The following is a 17,441-nucleotide window of genomic DNA, read 5'->3' as shown; positions in this document are numbered from 1 at the left end:
TCTGTAAACCATTCTGTATCACTGTCCTTAAAATGTATGAGGATATTGAAAGGCAATAATATAATATAAAGTTGCCAACAAATGAAGGGGAGGTTCGATGTTAATGAACAGAACCTTTGAATTGTGTGCTGCTTGCTTACATTTCCAAACATGAAAAATTCTATTGGTTTGTAAGTCTAACCTGACACAACCACTGGAAGTAGGGCAGGCTGTAGTGCTGTTGTGTTTTCCTTCTCCCAAACAGTAATCATTCACAGTTGCAATCCATTAAAAACAAACACTGAGTGAGTGCCTACACAATGTTTACATTTGATACATGGAGCCAAGTACTTGGGATTAAGCAAGTTTAATGAGTTCACACTTTATATGCAGCTTCACCATGCTGACAGCCTACACCACAAAAAGGCAACTATGTAGCTAGAGAAACTGTAGGTGAGGAGGCTTGTTTATGTGAAGAACACAGAACAGAGGCTATTACTTTGGGATATATCTGCACAGAGCATTGTGAATTTGAGGAAATATCTTTACACTTTGTCAGCTACATACTACAAATTCTGGAATGCAATTAAGAAAAGTTTGCATAATAAAAAAAAAAAAAAATATATATATATATATATATATATATATATTCGTTATCATTACACTTTTATCTGTATGCATTAGTTAGAAGAGTACTGATGGCATGGCCATATTTGTCAGTGCATTTCAAAGGTATACATGATTGGCAATACCTTAAAATAGAATGTTCTGTGTCAAATCTGTAGACATGTTTCAAGGACAGGACATTTAATAGCACTTTTAGCATTTCAAAGATGGTTTGTTAGCAAAATGTGTATTTGCCTGTTTTTTGGGGGGGGAGGGGGGCAGAGAAAAGCTGCATTTCTGTTGTGGCACAAACAAGGGTATGTTGCTATTGTTACTCTCTCACTTTTTGTTTTATTTTTGCTTTGATTTTGTTTTGCATTCGGTCTGTTGTTTGTATTTCACATTTCTTTTTTCAGTAGGTAATACAGAAATGCTACATTTTCTGTTTTATCTGGTAAGAGCTATTTTGTAGTTATGTGAAACTTATGTTTTTTATCTTTCTGTTGCCTTTTAGGACACCTAGGACTATGCCACTCAGGCTTCTCAATCCTCAATGACCACCATTCACTGACCCTGAGAATCAGGTCATTGCTGAGACTTTTAGGCAAAATGGTGCCTTCTTGCTTGGGAGGGGACATGTAGATATATCAGTCAGAATGCAGATTTGGCAGCAGATTGTTCCAGATGTTAATGCAGTAGGATGCCACAGCAGGATATTTGACCAGGTGAACCATAGGGCCACTGATATGATCTCATCTGCACAGAGGAAAGCAGGAGCAGTGGACCATGATCAGATGGGTACTGTGACGGCCTGCTACAGAGCTACCACTAACAGCAAATGAAGATTTCTTATCCACTGTCAGGGATCCAGACAGCTCCCAGGAAAGTGCAGAACAGCATGTCCTTGACACTGGTGCTACTGTTTCAGGGACAGCAAACATGTCCCAGGAAGAGCTTTCAGGTAGGCTTTTTTATCTCAATTGTTAAATACTGTTGTATAGTTAAACAATTTAAATCAATATGTTACTTCTGTTTCACAAGAATTTGTTTTTGGTTGGGGGATTGAAGACTGTTACAGTTAACAGCACATTCTGATTGATTAACTTAGGTTGGAGTTGTCATCCAAGTTCTTATTGAAAGTATAGACATATAAAGGGGTAAGAGTGTTTACCTCCTGTGTTACTGTTAATTGTGATAATGTTGTCCTCACCTTTTGATTAACTTCTTCCAGAACCATCAGGCATGCAGAGGATACCATCATCTGCACATGGTAAGCCAAACATTTTTTGTCAGTACTGATGAGCAATTCAAAGAAATATTTTAGTGTGTGATGTTGATGTCAGGACTGTTGTGTGTATTACTGTGCTATTAGTGCCAGCACTGTTATTTTGTTAGCATATATTGGAGTATAGTAGTTTAGGTATTAATATTTCCTTTGTCTTCAACTAAACAGCAGCCTGGGAAGGGACAACGTAATAGGGGAGGTTTTAAAAAAACTCTTTCAGTTTCTTTTGCTTCCTCAGAAGAAATAGACCAAAATGAAGGCCTAGAAACTGATGGGCATGATTATCTGGCTTTGCCAGCAGCCAAGCAACCAGAGAAACATGAACACCTGTTTTGGAGGGAAGGGGAGAATGATAGAGAGCAATTTAATCGGAAAAGAAACCAAAATGGCTTCTATACCAATGGCAATGAGTCTGGACAATTTTAACAGCATTTTAACAACAAAAGATGCAGGTGGCAATGACTTTGTTAATATTAACTGTGATATGGTTGTAAATCTCTCTGGATGTATTTTGCCAGATGAATACTTTGCTGGTTTTTGGGGCTAAAATATATCCCTACTGTGCTACCTAGGAAACATATTTTAAGCCAGGAAATGTTCTGTTTTGTTCCTAAGTTGCACCTTAAGGTTTTTTATGCTAATAGTGATGTTAAATTACCATGTGCTGATGTTTCTATGGAAGAAAGTTTTCATTCTTGTTTTTCACACTTGAATATGTCTATGGAACATGTGTAATATAATGTTTATTGTTCTATTCACACTTCTGTTGTGCCTATGAAAAGCAGCTATACCCCCCCATTCTAATGAAAAAATTATACATTTTAAATCAATGTTAAAATTTGCCATGAATGAACTGTATGATAAACTGTTATATAATAAGAACAATATTTGTTATAATTTGACATTAAGAGAGTGGAAAGCCCTAAAAAATCTGCAAGAAAGAAGGAATTTAATTATAAAGCCATTGAATAAGGGAGATAAAATAGTAGTAATGCATTTTCATTAGTATCACAAAATGTGCTTGGAGCATTTACAGAATAAAGATGTATATGAAAATAGTAACATGAAAAGTTATAAACAAACTACAACTAAGTTTCAAGAACTGCTACAAAAAGGTGTGAAGCTAGGGTATTTTACAGATGATGAAGTATGTAAAAAATTTAATAGTGAAGGTTGTGTTCTAGCAACATTTTTCTGTTTGCCTAAACTGCACAATGACATGAATATACACCGGAATGTCCCATTATTTCAGCTTGCAAATATTTCTTACATGGATTTGGGCTTTTGTTATATATATATTTTTTACCGTATGTCTTGAAAATTCCATCCTATATTAAGGATAGTTTTAATTTTTTGGATAATATTTCTCATGTTAAGTGGTCATGTACTGGATAACGTTGGATGTTAAAAGTTTATATACATCAATCCAACATAAGGATGGACTTCATGCTATAATGTATTTTTGGTAGGATAGCCCCTTAACAAATTATTTGGTTGATTTTACTTATTTTTGCTTAAGTAAGAATTTTTTTAAAGATGATAATCCCAGCGAAACAACAAAATTGCAAACACACCAAAGGTGAATGAACGCCAGGAATACAGGATACTGTGCTGGAAACACTTAATTTATTGACATAAAATAGGTTGAGCGCTTTCTACAGAAGTAAATCTGTCTTCTTCAGAACATCATAGCATGGAATCATGACGCTTATATATCATAATTGAAGTAAAAAGCCCGCCCATGTGTGAGACTTCTCAAAAATAGCAGTAAGAGTCACAAACAAAAACAATACCAGGTAGTACTTCCGTGCAAGAACACTACTGGGGATTCCTATGAAGAAAAGCAAACTCAAAAACTATGATATATAAGCGTCATGATTCCATGCTATGATGTTCTGAAGAAGACAGATTTACTTCTGTAGAAAGCGCTCAACCTATTTTATGTCAATAAATTAAGTGTTTCCAGCACAGTATCCTGTATTCCTGGCGTTCATTCACCTTTGGTGTGTAAGAATTTTTTTACATATAATAATTTTAGGCAAAAACAGGGAACAGCCATGGGGGCATGATTTACCCCCATGTATGCAAACTTATTCATGGCTTATTTTGAATTAGTATGTTTGTATACATGTAATTTTGTTAAGAATTATGTAAAATATTATTTTTGTTTTATAGACAATTTAATTTTGATATGCGAAGGGGGCAGGAGTGAAATTTTGCAGTTTGTTGCTGATTTACAACAAAATACATTCAATTTGTCTTTTGATGGGCTACAATATGGAACCCAGGTCCATACCTCTCAACTCTCCCTAATTTTCGGGGATGTCCCTCATTTTGACTCAGATTTTAACTCTGACCCTCTTAATCCCTCCTAAAACTAGTGACTTTTGGAGGAAAGGTGGTGAATTACACTTAATGAATAATGACAATAATTAAGAATTATAAACTTCTTCTACTTCAGAAAATGTGTATTAATTCATATGCTCTGATTCTGTCAATGTTTCAAGTTAATAGCACTAATTTTTAAAAGTGTCCCTGATTTTTTTCTTGACTTGTCCCTGATTCTGTTGAAATTTGTCCCCTATTGGTTTAGCGGTCTGCCCAGGTCTCTTATCTAGATCTGACAATTAAGGGTTTGGATGATGGCAAAATTTGTACTGGGGTACATAAAAAATTCTTAGATGGAAGCCAGACCTTGTATGCTACTAGTTGCCATCCCCCCATGTTCTAGCATCTTTGCCATATGGTGAATTTTTAAGATTATCTAGAATATGTAATGTTCAGACAAATTTGTTGGAAGGAATATACAATACTTCCATTATTTTTTATCACAGATGTTATAGTAGGAAAGCAATAGAAGAAGCTAAGCAAAACCTTAATGTGTTAAAATAAAAAATAATGTTAGTGATAGGTTGTAGGTCAATGGGGTTAGAGAGAATGGTGAAAACAAAAATGAACACGTATTTTGTCAGCACATATTATATTCAAAGTAAAGAAGTTAGTAGTATTGTAATATATTATTGGAATTTTCTCCACAAAGATGGGGATTTGAGTAACATTTTGAGTAAGCACCTTATGATGTCATACAAATGTGGAAGAAGTTTAACAGACATGCTTGTCCGTGGACATTTTGTCTTACCAAAAAGTAACTTAAGTGTTTGTCCAGCATCTATGGGCACTTATAAATGCAACAGTTGTTCTATATGCAAATATATAGTATGTTCCTTTGAATATATGAATACAATCAAATATGTACCAAGGGGACATTTTTCATGTAACAGCAAGGGGGTTATTTATGCCTTAAGATGCCCGTGTGGTTTCTTTTATATTGGTGAAACAAAAAGAAGTTTTAAAGTGAGGTTAATCAAACATATCAGGGACATAAAAATCAAAAGGAAGACAAGATTTTGGCATGCCATTTTAGAGATGTACATGGCAGTGATTTTTCTATGCTTCAAGGTTGTATTTTAGAGCAAGTATTTGTTGAAAATCATGATGAAATTCTTTTGAAAGAAATACTGTTAAACAAAGAGTCTGTCTTTATTCTTAATATGATACTTTGGTCCCTATGGGACTGAATGGAGAGGTTAATTGGAAGTATTTTATTTAATTGTTTGATTATATTATTGATTGAGTGTGTGTTTTTTGTATAAAGGGTAGCACATTTTTAGCTGAATTTTGTAACTCCTGGAAGGTTTTGTACCGAGGCGCAAGAGAATAAAATACCTTTGGGTCTGAACCAGTGGTCTTGATTTTCTCATTGTTGCTAGTTGTCGCTTATTATCATAGATGATACTTACAGTGGATGAGACTTCTAACGTGATGTCAGAGTATAAGCAGACTCTGATGATGATGATGGTGGCCAAACAGAGGCATATTCAGGGGATGCAGAGATTGAAGCTGACACTGAGGTTGCTACATAGCCATCCCCTGAGATTCCATTGGACACAGCCAGTAGGCCTATGCCTACCCATACCACTGAGCCCACAGATATTGGACAAGTGAGGGTGAAATGATTGATCATGGAAGTGTGGTTGATGTGGCTTCAGTGCCTGTTGATTCTGGCCATAATTAAACTATGGGCGAGGTGCCACACAGGAAGGGTTTCAGGATTTTATAGGACCACAAGATTAGATTTTTTTGTAGTGGAGGCCTGCTGTCCATCCTCCACCTGACCCAGGTGTCTCTTCCTGTGCCACTCAGTGTATTTTTAGGGCCATCATGGAGGTACAGGCATGTTCCCATAGGTGCACTAGAGAAATGCTTAGGGTTGTAGATGTGGCACAGGCTGACATGTGTGACTGCCTCCAACATGTTGTCAATTCAATGGATCAGATGAATAACAAGTTGAAATGAGCTGTGTCTATGACTGAACATTTGCAGAGAGGGTAACAGCATCCTTGTGGGCATAGGCCAGCCACATTATCTGCTGTTAGCCAATGTTGCCATGCCCGATCACGCTGCCATAGTGGTATTATTTCTACTTCTCCAACAGTGAGTAAGCTGTCCATACCCAAATGTAGCAGGCCATGAGGTCATGGTCATGAGTGTCCTTGTGAGGAGAACTCATCCAGCAGATATCAGTCATGTTGAGGAAGCAGCAGTGCCTCTGACCATGGGAGTGGATGTGCCAGTGCAACTCCTGGCAGAGCCATTTCTCATGGTTGGGGATGACAGTGATGAACTGCCACCTCTACCATGCAGGGCTCACACCTATCCAACATACCATGACACAGAGCAAGCACAAAGCTTGACTGTGTTCATGCAGACACTCATACACTAATTTCACCTGGAGGACTCCTACAGAGTTACACAACAGTTACATGGTTTATCAGTGCAGCTTAAAACTCATTTTGTCTCACTGGTCATTTATTGCTTTATCCAGCTGTCTGTGTGTTTCTCTATCTTACTCACACTCACTCACTGACCTTTTGTATGAGCCTAGGCTTCCTGCTCCCCCCACCAACACCCTGCATAAGGGATAATAACTGTGCCATTTCTCTGTTTTGTATCTTTTAGATTCAAGGATACATAAGCAATGTGCATGATGCTCAGAGTACATAGCTGAATTAGTGCTTAGTATAGCTGCATTTGTGATGTTGAACTGGCAATTATACTTTGACTTATATTGGCCTTAGAACGTTAGGCAGCTGAGAGCATCAACATTATTTTCCAACTTTATTGTGAATGCAATGTGTATCATAACTTTCTAACTTCTCTCTTTAATGATTTTTCCAGTGCACATGTGTAGTGATAAACTGAGGGCATGCAATGACCATCAGTCCTTTAGAGATGTATGACTGTGTGAATCTTTGATGCCTGATGCATACTACTTAATAATGGACACATATACATCAACTAAGTCCTCTGCTGTCACATGATAAGGTCATTTCTGTACAAATCTCCCACTATTTACTTGCTTACACTACCAAGTAACAAAATGCAAAAATATCCCAGTCATTTATGTTATTACACAACACACTCCAGGTTCACTTACCTTGTAAATCCAGCAGTTGCAACAGTTTTAGTTCAGGGCTGACACTGTCTGATGCAAGCAGTACACAGCCAATACATGAGTAAGTAAAGGTTGTGAGAATTCCCTGGCATAGATGTTACTATATGTATGTGCATAGGAGGAAGGTTTTAGGCCCATAGTTGGTAAGTGAGTGTATTATGCATTGTCTCTTAAACAATGTGAGGGCATATTGAGTATGCCTGCATCTGCCTACACCCACAGCAGCTGATGGTTCTCCCTCTGACTCCTCACCTGCATGTGGCTGTGGCGACCTTGTCATTGGGGGTGGGATGTGTGCTCCTTCCCCTTGCTCATCCTGCTGAAGCTGTTTTCTCAGGATGATGTTGTGTAGCGTGGCACGTACTGTGAATATTTCAGTACATGCACATGGATTGTACAGCAGGGCTCCACCAGATGTATCCAGGCACCAGAACCATGAATTCAGCAGCTTAAACACTTGTCTATGATATTTCTGGTTTGAATATGTGTCTCCTTATGGTGTTCTTCCGTGTGTGTGTGCGTGTGTGTGTGTGTGTGTGTGTGTGTGTGTGTGTGTGTGTGTGTGTGTGTGTGTGTGTGTGTGTCTGTTTCAATTTCTGATGGATGTCATCAGCCAGGGTTCCAGTGCATAGTCTATATCCCCCGGTAAATGACCCTGTCGGATACCTTCCTTAGTGGACGTCTGATACAGTTGAGAAATGTGTCAGATATGTTAGTCAGGGTAACTGCCAGGGATGCCAGTAGACACATTTAAGATGATTCCCTTGGTATTACACACAACGTGGCAGTTAATAGAGTGGAAGCCCTTTATATTAATGTAGAGCCTTCTTTGTTCCCTAGGTGGTGCCTTAATTGTTATATCTGTGTAATCTATGGCACCCAGTACTTCAGGGTAGTGTGTCACATGGTAGAACTCCTGCATATTTCTGATCCTATCCTCAAGAGTACTGGGAAAATATATGTGGTCCATAGCATGTTGGAGCACAGCATTCAAGAACTGATGGAGGATTCTTGATGCTGATACCTGTAATACCCCCAGCATATCCCCTGTTGGTCTCTGAAAGGTACCTGTAGCTAAGATTCTAAGTGATACACTTACCTTTGTCTCCATTGGGATGGGTTCCCTTCTATTTGCCCTGGATCTAAGATGAGGAAGTCAGAGGTTGCAGAGTTCCTGTAGTGTGTCTCTGTCCACCCTGTAGTGCTCTACAATTTCCACATCATGTAGATTGTGATAAGTTACCTAAGTTCTGAAAGCTCTTCTCCTTCTTAGCCTTGGTCTATTAGCAGCAGCAGGATAGATTTCGACCTGTTGCACATACAGATGAATTAAAGCAACAGCAGCCTCTAACATTGTTTCTGTGAAGACTCCTTTCCATGGCTGTATTCCAATAGGTTTTGGAATTCGCAGGGAAAACCAGCACTGAGTCTACACATTTGCTTTAAAGCTTGTTGAATGGCTCCTCCATCTTGGATTGGTTGACTGGCATATTATTCAGCTTATGCTGTACTTTGCATGCCACAATGTTTACCTTGTTTGCACAGTTCTACACATTGTGTTGAGCCACTTACTGAATCTAAAACTGTCCACTACTGTGTGCGCGCCATGCAGCGACACACACATAGTGTAAACAGACCATGTAGGCTTTATTGAATCTGGCTGGTTATCTTTGTACTATTTATTTAAGTTTTTATTCAACTAGTATTACAAATGTATTTGAGTCATCTGATGCCATAATTTGATCTAAACAGAGGACATGAAATTGATTTCTGAATTTTAGGAAACCTAAACAATATGGGAATCATAGGACCACTCACCAATACAAAAAAATCTTTAACTTCACAGGGGTTCTTGTTTTCTAAAAATAACAATTCTATAAAATTATTAATTGTCACCTAAGCTTCTTGTATATACTTTCAAATCACTTTAAATATTAAGTATTATCATTTTAAAAAGTAAACATTTCCTCATATATTAATTTTAACTATAGTCCAGTTCTTGTCTGGCTTCATTAATCTCCAGTCATTATTATTTCTTAAATTCTGTAATGCTGTTTACTTGTTGCTAGATAAACCAAACTATTTATCATGAACTGGGTTTGTTAACAGCTTATGGATCTCATCTTAGCAAATACATTCAAAACTCTTCATATCATGGAACATCTTCTAATGCTTCCAACATAACTGAACATAATCATGATATCATTAAGCTATTGTTGCTCAGTTCTAGGATCCTTAACAAAAAGCTTCACTCTCTAGAAGCAACCTTTACCCTGGAAAACTTTGATGTATCCATCATCACTGTGACCTGGTTCAAGACCATTGAAGGTATTCTGTCAGTACGAAGTGTCCATGTCTTTCAAATGTTTATGCCAAGCATATTAAACAAAGGTGCTAAAGGTGAAGCTTTCTCCATATTCTTAAAAATCACTTAATTTCCAGACTCTTTAGACAGGATAATGACATGAAACTTTTCCACGTCTAACTTACAATTAACAAAACCTTTTATCATATCATAGCTAACTGCAGAACACCCCCTACATCCCCTTTTGGCAAATATAGAGTCCCCTAGCAAATATAGAGTCCATATGTAATAAGTCAAACACTATTCTGATAGGAGATGTCAACTACTCCTCCATAAACTGAGAGATATACATCCTAAAACATGTATAATCCCAGATTTCTGGACTTTATCAGTATAATTTCCCTTGACCATTTATTCCACAGTCCAGTCAGGGACAATCAAATCTTTCACTTTGTTAGTACCAATATGGGGCAACTTTATTACCTAACAAATGTAACTTCTTCCCTGGTCAAAACAGACCATATGTCAATCACATTCATCACCAAACTGAAGGCTGAAGTATCTTGCAATACCTCAACACGCAACAGCAAAGTCTAATCTACTGAAGATAAGTCATGTCATGGCCAAAGTCAAAAGTAATTTTCATCTTGATGACCACAATGTTTAGGTGGAATCCTTCATTTTCTGCTTATGTGCACATTAATAGCTCCATAAATGCATCTGTACCCCTCAGAATGACAAATTTAAAAATACAGACTCATGGTGTGAAGCAGATATAATCAGTAACTGTCATAAAAGAAAAAAGTCCTTGCATGCAAAAACACATCAAACTCTCAAGATGCCAAAATGCTTTTGTTCAACTAAATAAGAAATGCCTGATCCTGCTCAAATCAAACAAAGACAGATATAAGGTAAAAAATAGCCACCAAGGTGAAGGATAACACAACCACCTACAATCTATACAAACATTCCAAAACATTTCTGGCTGAAAGTCAACAAATAAACATGAAGATGCTCCCCAAATGAATCACCCAGTCTAGGATATATACCCTGCCCATGTGCTAATCTTATACCTTTGGACTTCCTCAGAGAATTCTTAGTCCTTTTCATATCCTCATGTACCCAAAATGCAGCCACACAACAAAGACAGCCTACCTCCCCACCCAATTTCAATCCATCTTTTTTACTTCTCAAGTTTACCTCTTAAAATTACCTCCAGTCAAATGTTAACCTTACTTGAACAGCTTTGTAAGGACTCCTCATCGAGACCCGACAATATCTGTGTTTGGTTCTTGTTATCATTGCAGAAATTTCATCACTACCCCTCTTAAACACATTTACAACTTTTGCATCACCACTAATACTATGCCAAATATTTGTAAATTATCTTTTGACAGACCAATACCAAAGGAAACCAAGCCTTTATTCTTGCAGTTATTTCTACCTCATTTATTTCTTTCCTACCCACAACTGGTAAATAATCTTGGAAAATATGTTTCTAACAAACTTAACACTTACCTACAAAACACCACATGGCTTCCATCAGACAACATTGATTCTGGGTTGGTAGGAGCACAATAACTGTTTTATGACCAAGACTAGAAATGTCTTAAGTAATATAGATGAAGGATAGCTTACTGGAGCTTTGTTCATTAATTTAATCAGTGCCTTTAACATCTTCAGTCATCCACTTCTACTTCTCTATCTGCAATAATTTGAGGTCAGATCTGATGCCACTATATGGTGCAAAGACTTTCTATATAATCATTCATTCCAGGTGAAGATAGGATGTTCTTTTTCCAAGAGTTCCCTCATTCACTCTGGAGTTACACAGTACTCCATTCTAGCACTCCTTCTATTTTCAGTCTTCATCAACAAACTTCCATGAGTTCTGCCTCATTTACCACAACTTCATTATGCAGATGATATTGGTCTATTAGCCTGATCCCCTCGCATAATGTAATTGAAAATCAACTTCAAAAAGGCCTTCTTCAGCTATAGCACGAAACCCCAATAAAGTAATGCTTAATGCAAAAAAAGTCCATGCTATTTTCATCTATGAAAGATTATCCAAATCCTACCAGTCTTTTAACATCCTTGACTGTGATAACAATCCCACTGAAAACAGCACCTTCTGTAGCTGTTTGGACTGGCTAGACCAATCACAAAACTTCCATGAGCGCATAGAAAAGATGATAGCCTAGATAAACAGTAAAGTCTTGAGGGCCTATAAAATCCAGAAATGGCTGTCATAGAAAATGCATCCTCCTTGCCCAATATGAGTATGGTCTCCCTTTGTTTGCATCAGCATCTGTTAAAACACAGCCACCCTTCAGACACCCTCCATAACTAACCCACCATGGAAAGAACACCATTGACTAAACATTTCAAAGGCTAATTGGCTTCCATTAGAGGCCTGACTAAACCTTCTTGTGTTTTTACTCTTCAAAATACTTAAAACTGACACCTTATCCCCTCTCGTTCTTTCTCTCTCTCTTCTAAACTTTATAATGACATTCAAACCAATGACCTAAGAGGCCAAGCAAGAGTAGGTCCCTCCTTACAAACTCCTTGTGTTAAACTGCACTCTATTAGCCATTGATTGTCTGTACTGCCCCAAAACAATGACAGTCACTTCCTCCAGATATAACTGAGCCCAAAAGTGCCCCATATTCAGGCCAGAATTTAATCAATACTTAAACAGTTTGACTGCAACTATCCATCTGAAGTACATGTCATATAAACTGATATCTCCATTAGTGTTGTACTCATACCTCCACTATACCTAATCCATCTGGTTAGTTCAATAATCCTAAACTGGGATTCAGATTACTACACAATTATTGCTCTAAACCTACTACAAAAAAATCTAATCCCCTTTTTTATCTTATAGATTTCTATTAGCTTTCTTAATGTATGGAATACTACCCTTATCTCCAACATTTCGACTACTTTAACTCTCTTCTCCCTTTGCTATTCTAGTTTTTGTAACTGTACATATATTTGGTTTGTTAGATTTTTTGATGCATATAGTGTTTGTTGGATGGTCTACATTTACTCATAAATGTATTCATTACTATTTAAATATTGCACATTTTTTTATTACTTTATGACATAACCTGAGCTGAGCATGTAATTGGTCATTGCCTGATCTGTGTTCTTCGTCAGCAAATAAATTTAAATAAATAAATAAATAAAGCATGAGTCCCATTGTAATTATCATGTTTACAACACACCCCTGAAAAGTGATCCCATATTTAAGGAGCAGGGAAGTTATGTCAACAATGAAATGTCCTTTGATCGTGGCGTATCCACTGTTGTAAGGAAGTCCTTTTTCATTGCATAGCTGATATCTAGCAGTATTGCATGCAGATCCATGGACATGCGCATTTCATTACACTCATTAGATCCTTTGGTATGTACCTATCCAAAGAGTATCACAATGTTTTTTTTTTTTTAAATTAGGACCTAAATTATCAGGCCATAAACAGTAAAAGCTATGTAGACCATCTCAAAGCCTTGTCTCTTTTCTCAGTATCATACAAGCTGTTGAGAGGTAACCTGTGCCTCACATTAAGTGCTTCAACAGCCCCTATTCTGTTAAACCTAAAACACATTCACAAGTCGATTTGTATCATAAACACCCACTCAAGGGATCTTAATTAAACAGAACATGTTTGAGTGATCGATGTTTATCAGAGAGAATACCACATCTATGAAACTGACTTGCACTCCCCATAAAAGTACTTCTCTTATTTTATTTAAATGTAATTAGGACTGAAGGATGGGTAACTACACATTCACCACTGGTTTAGCATCACTGACCCTCATGGATAGGGAAACATGTACATATCAACAAACAACATTTACTTGTTCAGCCTGCCTATGAGTTACTATAGCAATAACCCATGCCTGGGTGTGGGTAATGCTGGATTTACCCACAGTTGATGTAGTTTAGTCACAAGGGCGAAGCCCGAGTGGCCAAACAAAGCCAACCGTGGGTAAATCCAGCATTACCCACACCCAGAAGTGGGTTATTGCTATTATACAATGACATTATTTAAGAAAAAAATAATTACTTTTCTTAAATAATGGCATTGTATAATGCCTCCTTGCTGCCCTTCCACAGCTGTCTGGTATTCTGCGGCAGTTCTGATGTACTGCACATGCATTTGCCTATGCAGTACATCAGAGCTGTGGGCAAAAGCAACGGAGAAAGCAAGATCTCCATTGCTTTTTACAAACTGATTCACTATGTTAAAATGGGTTTAACATAGTGAGACAGCTTTAAAAAAGCAACGGAGAATCTCTGTTGCTTTTTTTAAAGCTGTCTCGCTATGTTAAACTTGTTTAACATAGCAAGACAGTGTGAAGCAATGGAGATCTTGCATTCTCTGTTGCTGTAAAAAAGAGTTATAGTAATGGAAAAAGTCCTGGGGACCGGACCTTTTTCCAACGTGCATGCTGACTAATCAGCGTGCACGTTTTTGAATATTAATGGGAGGTCGTTGTATAATCTTATGCAAACCACAAAGGCTAAAAACTCCCTTGGGAATGTAAAGCTAGTCTTCATAGATTTATATGTAATTACTAGGCTGATGATCCCAGGAGGCTTTTTAAGCCTAGTCATGCTTCCCAAATGTATCCATTGAGTTTTGATATCCTTGGGTTATTATAAGGGGTATATGTAAGGTTTGGCATGGGTGATCATTCTGTCTCTGTTAAATAGAAACAACGGTGCCACAGCACAAGTACATTTCTAGTTCCCCATCATCTGGTCCAGTTTGTGATTGAATTAGGTTAGGGAATAACTCTGCTTCACATTCATGGGGAGCCTATTCCAGAGAAAGGATAGTTTCTGATTCACATAACTTTCTCTCCTGCAAGTTGTGTTTATGTTGTAGATGAGGTTTAGGTCCATGGAGTGGGTAATTCTGATATGGCTTGTTTCGCTGATGTGTAACAGGTCCATCAGAGTGGAAACAGAAGATTCTATGTAGGGCAGGCATAGAATGACTCTCAGCAGTCTTTAGGAGACAGGGGACAGGACTTTGAAGCAGCGCACACAGGACGTGTTATTCATACTTTGTATTGTTTCTGTGAGGAACTTCTGTGGATGCTGCAGTCATTAGTCAGGTATATACCAAAAGGACCACTGAGCTCAACAACTGGTCTGATGAGGGCTGGGAATACCAGAATGGTGCTACATGCCATACCCTTGCTCATAAGTTATTTAACAGAGAATGATTTCATAGGTTCATAGGTTCATAGGTAGGTACTAGGCTATCGGCCCTGGGGCCTATATAAGCCTAGCCAAAATGTACCCTGGCTTTCGCCACCCAAGAAAATTATTTTCCTGTGCCACTGTCGAGCAGAGCCACAGAAGTGATTACCGAGGTGAATTTCCTATCTCCCATCCAGTCATCAAGAATTTTCTTGAAGTGTGCTAATGAGGAGCTTTGTCTGATATAGGTTAATTTCCTTACTACCACAGACATATGATGGTTACACTCTAATATTTTCCTAAATCCCTAACCACTGAGTCTACTCTTATAGGTGTATTATTAAAGTGGGGGTATCCTTTTTACCAAAGGATAGTATTATGCATTTCTTGACACTGAGACTGTGGTTTTGGCACCAGGTATTTGTCTTTGTCTGGCCTCCTTGGAAGATATTTGTATCTGGAGGATTCTCTGACTGTGCCTAGTTTGCAATTGTCTGCAAAACTTGTTAACCAGGTCCTCTTAATGTTGACCTTGACTTCATAGAAGAGTAATGGCCCCAACACTGAGCCTTGAGGAACTCCTTAACTGGCTGATCTATTTATAGAGGTAGACCCCTATTCTAACATCTTGGTTCATATCCCTTACTTTGCTAGCTATCTAGCAGGTGACATAGGGAGCTATACCTAATTTTTGAGTTTGTCTACAATGACAGCGTGGGGTGTTTTATTGAATGTTTTGGCCAGGCCAAGGTAGGTTCCATGCACCATTTTGCCATTATCCATTGTTTTGGTTACATTCTTGAAGAAGTCCTTGAGGCTGAGTAAGCATGACTTACCCATGATGAAACCAACTGGGTTGGAATGTTTCCTATGTCATTGTTTATTATTTCCATGATAATTCTTTCCATGCATTTGCATATAAAACCAGTTAGACTTATGGGTCTCTAGTTAACCAGGTCCATAGATGGTCCTCCCATACACAAAGGAATGTCAGTTACAATTCTGCTTTCTCTTGGCATAAAGATTATCTAGATGTTATTAAGAAGGCATCCTGTGATATTACTGGGGCTCATCAATGCAACATTCTTAGCTTTGGTGAATGCATTGAGGACATGTTCCACAGTAATAGTTGAGGAAATAATGGTTGAGGTTATTTCCTAAGGGTTGCTGTGGGGACAGGGTGATAAATACATAGCTAAATTTGTCTGCCAGCACATTTGCTGTATCCTCTGGCTCAATATAGGTATCTCCATTCATAATTAGTTCAGCACATTGTTGTGCATTGTATTTGAGGTTGCACACATAGCTAAAGAATGCTTTGTGATTTCCCTTGGCCTGGGAGGTTTCTTATATTCACATCTGGCTTTAGCAGACTTCACTAGCCCACTGAGTTGTTTGTTTAGATTGTTGAGGGAGTTTGCACCTTGCCAGGCATTGAACTTCCTAATTTTTGCTATGATTTTCTTCCTTTGTTATACTACCTATTAATATTGGTATTCCACCAAGGTGCCTTTTTTAATTTATCCTGTGTTTTTTTAGATAGGTACCACTGTATCTATGCAACCATTAACATGATTGTACAGGGTTTTTGTGAACAATTCCACATAGGCAGTAGTATTCTCAGGGTTTAGAGTGGGCTTGAAATTTTCTTAGTGTGCCACTTAATAGTAGGAAACTTGCCTTAGGATCATTTCTAAAATTCCAGGGTTAGTTGGTGTGTTGTGTTTTATTTTTATTTCAAAGGAGACTGCTGTATGGTCTGCCTGACCTGTAAGGACATTATACTGAATGGTGGGGGTTGCAAATTTCTCCCTTGTTTGTGAGGATCAGGTTAGGGATATTAGAATCCTAGTAGGCATGCAGACTAGCTGGTTCATAATGATTGTGTTTACAAAGCCCAGGAATCTTTGAGCCTGCATGTTTGGTGTTCATAGGTTCATAGGTGTGCACTAGGCTAATGGCCCTGGAACCTTTACAAGCCTAGCCCATAGGATTACCCTAACATCATGCCACCCAATCTTAGTTCCTAGTGCCTCTGTCGAGTAGAGCCACTGGAGTGATTCCGGGTTGAATTTTCTATTATGATGTATGATTCCCAGTTTGTAGCAGGGTGGTTAAAGTCTTCTTTGTTTATGATCTTGGGTTAAATGGGAATTGCCACCAATATATTTAAGTATTTGTTATCAGCTTCCTGGGTCATAGATGGGACCCATATCTTGAATGAGTACAGTATGGGACTTTGCCTACAATAAATTGGATGTGGAGAAGCTCATGTGAGTCATATTGTTTGACTAGCCTTGAGATATGTTTGTTTTTGATGTAAACTGAGACATCTCTTTGTTTTGTCCCTTACTTTACAGTTATTGGCCTAACCGTGCCAAAGGAATTATAGCACTACACTACCAGGACACTCTCCATGGCTTTAAAGCATGTCTCCATAACTGCACAAAAGTCTGCATCTTCAAAAGTGATGAGAGCTTGCAGGGAGTTGAGTTTCTTGTTTATACTCTTGGTACGGAGTAGTAAT

The sequence above is a fragment of the Protopterus annectens genome, chromosome 7.part0 (genome assembly GCF_019279795.1).
Source record: "Protopterus annectens isolate FY-2018-M chromosome 7.part0, PAN1.0, whole genome shotgun sequence".
NCBI lineage: Eukaryota > Metazoa > Chordata > Ceratodontiformes > Protopteridae > Protopterus > Protopterus annectens.
This window is presented reverse-complemented; position numbering follows the sequence as displayed.